Here is a 5,350-nt window from a genome sequence, read left to right as displayed (position 1 = left end):
CATAGTGTCCGTAGAGTTATTTACTCTGAGAATTAGAACCTAACAATGTACATTAGTTATATAGAATGGTGTGTATAGACAGTTATATAGAAGTGTGTGTGGACAGTAGTTATATAGAAGTGTGTGTGTGTGTGTGGACAGTAGTTATATTGGGAAAGGGGGATACCTAGTCAGTTATACAACTGAATGCCTCCAACTGAAATGCGTCTTCCTCATTTAACCCAACCCCTCTGAATCAGAATAACCAGGGGGGCTGCCTTAATCAACATCCACATCTGTCTATACACACCATCCTATATAACTACTGTTAACTGCCTTGCTCAGGGGCAGAATGACAGATTTCTACGTAGTCAGATTGGGGATTCGATCCAGCAACCTTTTGGTTACTTGCCCAACGCGCTATCCACTAGGCTACCTGCCGCCCTGGTGAGCATAGACAGGATGGTGGGTATATAGACCGTAGTTATATAGGAATGTGTGTGTGTACACACGATCTTGATGCATAGATTGGTCAGACCAACGTTGAACAGTCCTTACCACAGGTGCTTCCTGTTGTGAGTTTCTGCCTATAGGAGGGGAGAAGCCAAATGGAGGCATGATTAGGACTGTGGCCGTCCTGAAATTTTGACAGCTGATTATTGTCACGCAAAAGACTGCCGGATTCACGGTAATTAACAAACACGTTTAGCATCTCCAGGCCTCCACGCCTTTTGGAACATAAGTCAATTTAATATACACTATCACAAATCAATTTATTTTAAACCGGTTTAAAGAAACATATGAAGAAAATGTATTTCAGAAGAACAGAATGAATTGGCCAACTGTATGTTATCTGGTTATGATATAGACTGTAGACTTGTTCATTTATCAGACTAGATACTGTATTAACCGGTACAAGACATCCGGTTTGGAGCTTGGAGCGAGCAGTCGCACTACTCTTCGCTCCACAGGTAATATTACACTTCACTACATTACAACGGCTTGATTTGTTTGATCTGAGAAATTCTTCTTAGCTAGCTACATAGCCGTCTTTGTATCAAAGATAATTGTGTAGTTTTAGAGTAATTGAGTAATTATCGAGGCTAGCTATCTTCGTCCTCCTAACGTAGTCAACACTCCTAGCTGCTAGCTAGCTAGTCATCACTGCTAGCTAGCCAACTTAATCCGACCAGCAGCACTGCAGAAACTATTACATTACAACGTAACGACTTGATTAGTGTGGTGTTAGTGTTAGTTAGCCAGCTACATAGTTGTCTTTGCTGTCTCTGTATCTAAGATAGTTGTGTAGTTTGAGTAATTATCGAGGTGAGCTAGCCAGCTGCGACGCGGCGCCAGACTTAGTCAACACACCTAGTCATCATTAACCCACTGCTAGCTAGCCAACCGTTACCGACTAGCAGCGCTGTAGATACCAATACTTTACAACGGAACGATTTGACTAGTGTAGTGTTAGCTAGCTAGCTACTTAGTTGTCTTTGTCATAGCTCGATAATTGTGTAGTTTAGTAATTACCGAGGTTAGCTAGCCAGCCATCGAGGTCAGCTGGCCAGCTATTTCCGTCCCCCGCGACGCCATTTTTCCTAACCCAGCCAACTATTACCGACGAGCAGCATGGTAGAAACTAAATACATACAAGGAACGTCTTGATTAGTGTTATGTTAGCTAGCTAGCTACAAAGTTGCTTTGTATCATGACAAGGTGTAGTACTGAAACTATCAAGGTTACCTAGCCAGCTACACGTTCAAAGTCGACAACGCAGCCACTGCTAGCTAGCCTACTCCACCAGCCAGCAGTACTGTATCATTTTAGTCAATAAGATTTTTGCAACGTAAGCTTAACTTTCTGAACATTCGAGACGTGTAGTCCACTTGTCAGTCCAATCTCCTTTGCATTAGCGTAGCCTCTTCTGTAGCTTGTCTACTATGTGTCTGTCTATCCCTGTTCTCTCCCCTCTGCACAGGCCATACAAACGCTCCACACCGCGTGGCCGCTGCCACTCTAACCTGGTGGTCCCAGCGCGCACGACCCACGTGGAGTTCCAGGTCTCCGGCAGCCTCTGGAACTGCCGGTCTGCGGCCAACAAGGCTGAGTTCATCTCAGCCTATGCTACCCTCCAGTCCCTAGACTTCCTGGCGCTGACGGAAACATGGATTACCACAGATAACACTGCTACTCCTACTGCTCTCTCCTCGTCTGACTACGTGTTCTTGCATACCCCTAGAGCATCGAGCCAGCGGGGTGGTGGCACTGGAATCCTGACCCATCTGTCTATCTCCTCATTTGAATTCCATGCTGTCACAGTTACCAGCCCTTTCAAGCTTAACATCCTTATCATTTATCGCCCTCCAGGTTCCCTTGGAGAGTTCATCAATGAGCTTGACGCCTTGATAAGTTCCTTTCCTGAGGATGGCTCACCTCTCACAGTTCTGGGTGACTTTAACCTCCCCACGTCTACCTTCGACTCATTCCTCTCTGCCTCCTTCTTTCAACTCCTCTCCTCTTTCGACCTCACCCTCTCACCTTCCCCCCCTACTCACAAGGCAGGCAATACACTTGACCTCATCTTTACTAGATGCTGTTCTTCCACTAATCTCATTGCAACTCCCCTCCAAGTCTCCGACCACTACCTTGTATCCTTTTCCCTCTCGCTCTCATCCAACACTTCTCACTCTGCCCCTACTCGGATGGTATTGCGCCGTCCCAACCTTCGCTCTCTCCCGCTACTCTCTCCTCTTCCATCCTATCATCTCTTCCCTCTGCTCAAACCTTCTCCAACCTATCTCCTGATTCTGCCTCCTCAACCCTCCTCTCCTCACTCTCTGCATCCTTTGATTTCCTCTGTCCCCTATCCTCCAGGCCGGCTCGGTCCTCCCCTCCTGCTCCGTGGCTCGACGACTCACTGCGAGCTCACAGAACAGGGCTCCGGGCAGCCGAGCGGAAATGGAGGAAAACTCGCCTCCCTGCGGACCTGGCATCCTTTCACTCCCTCCTCTACATTTTCCTCTTCTGTCTCTGCTGCTAAAGCCACTTTCTACCACTCTAAACTCCTAGCATCTGCCTCTAACCCTAGGAAGCTCTTTGCTACCTTTTCCTCCCTCCTGAATCCTCCTCCCCCCCCCCCCCCCTCCTCCCTCTCTGCGGATGACTTCGTCAACCATTTTGAAAAGAAGGTTGACGACATCCGATCCTCGTTTGCTAAGTCAAACGACACCGCTGGTCCTGCTCACACTGCCCTACCCTGTGCTTTGACCTCTTTCTCCCCTCTCTCTCCAGATGAAATCTCGCGTCTTGTGACGGCCGGCCGCCCAACAACCTGCCCACTTGACCCTATCCCCTCCTCTCTTCTCCAGACCATTTCCGGAGACCTTCTCACCTCGCTCATCAACTCATCCTTGACCGCTGGCTACGTCCCTTCCGTCTTCAAGAGAGCGAGAGTTGCACCCCTTCTGAAAAAACCTAGACTCGATCCCTCCGATGTCAACAACTACAGACCAGTATCCCTTCTTTCCTTTCTCTCCAAAACTCTTGAACGTGCCGTCCTTGGCCAGCTCTCTTGCTATCTCTCTCAGAATGACCTTCTTGATCCTAATCAGTCAGGTTTCAAGACTGGGCATTCAACTGAGACTGCTCTTCTCTGTGTCACGGAGGCTCTACGCACTGCTAAAGCTAACTCTCTCTCCTCTGCTCTCATCCTTCTAGACCTATCTGCTGCCTTTGATACCGTGAACCATCAGATCCTCCTCTCCACCCTCTCCGAGCTGGGCATCTCCGGCGCGGCCCACGCTTGGATTGCGTCCTACCTGACAGGTCGCTCCTACCAGGTGGCGTGGCGAGAATCTGTCTCCGCACCACGTGCTCTCACCACTGGTGTCCCCCAGGGCTCTGTTCTAGGCCCACTCCTATTCTCGCTATACACCAAGTCACTTGGCTCTGTCATATCCTCACATGGTCTCTCATATCATTGCTATGCAGATGACACACAATTAATCTTCTCCTTTCCCCCTTCTGACAACCAGGTGGCGAATCGCATCTCTGCATGTCTGGCAGACATATCAGTGTGGATGACGGATCACCACCTCAAGCTGAACCTCGGCAAGACGGAGCTGCTCTTCCTCCCGGGGAAGGACTGCCCGTTCCATGATCTCGCCATCACGGTTGACAACTCCCTTGTGTCCTCCTCCCAGAGTGCTAAGAGCCTCGGCGTGACCCTGGACAACACCCTGTCGTTCTCCACTAACATCAAGGCGGTGACCCGATCCTGTAGGTTCATGTACGACCCTGCCTCACACAGGAAGCGGCGCAGGTCCTAATCCAGGCACTTGTCATCTCCCGTCTGGATTACTGCAACTCGTTGTTGGCTGGGCTCCCTGCCTGTGCCATTAAACCCCTCCAACTCATCCAGAACGCCGCAGCCCGTCTGGTGTTCAACCTTCCCAAGTTCTCTCACGTCACCCCGCTCCTCCGCTCTCTCCACTGGCTTCCAGTCGAAGCTCGCATCCGCTACAAGACCATGGTGCTTGCCTACGGAGCTGTGAGGGGAACGGCACCTCCGTACCTTCAGGCTCTGATCAGGCCCTACACTCAAACAAGGGCACTGCGTTCATCCACCTCTGGCCTGCTCGCCTCCCTACCTCTGAGGAAGCACAGTTCCCGCTCAGCCCAGTCAAAACTGTTCGCTGCTCTGGCACCCCAATGGTGGAACAAGCTCCCTCACGACGCCAGGACAGCGGAGTCAATCACCACCTTCCGGAGACACCTGAAACCCCACCTCTTTAAGGAATACCTAGGATAGGATAAAGTAATCCTTCTAACCCCCCCCTTAAAAGATTTAGATGCACTATTGTAAAGTGGTTGTTCCACTGGATATTATAAGGTGAATGCACCAATTTGTAAGTCGCTCTGGATAAGAGCGTCTGCTAAATGACGTAAATGTAAATGTAAATGTTATGATATAGACTGTAGACTTGTTCATTTATCAGACTAGATACTGTATGTTATCTGGCTATTCTTTATGATATAGACTGTAGACTTGTTCATTTATCAGACTAGATACTGTATGTTATCTGGCTATGCTACATGCTGTAGGCTAGTTCATTTAGCTGACAAGATATGCTTATAAGTCTTGTGCCATTATTTTATATGATTTAATAGTAAGAATATAAATGAACTTAGCAGAATAAAATAGTGACGGTTACTGACTTCCAAAATTGAAATATTAAATGTCCTTATTCATCTTACTGAGGGAGAGAGGGGAATGCAGAGAGTTTACATTCTGTCAGAACATTGAGGGAGGAATTTGGGCTGAGGTCAGATCAGATGAAGTGAGAAGAACAGGAGTCACTAAAGTCCT

Source organism: Salmo salar, chromosome 19 (assembly GCF_965601325.2).
Source record: "Salmo salar chromosome 19, fSalSal1, whole genome shotgun sequence".
In the NCBI taxonomy this organism is placed as follows: Eukaryota; Metazoa; Chordata; class Actinopteri; order Salmoniformes; family Salmonidae; genus Salmo; species Salmo salar.
Note: the sequence above shows the minus strand (reverse complement) of the source record.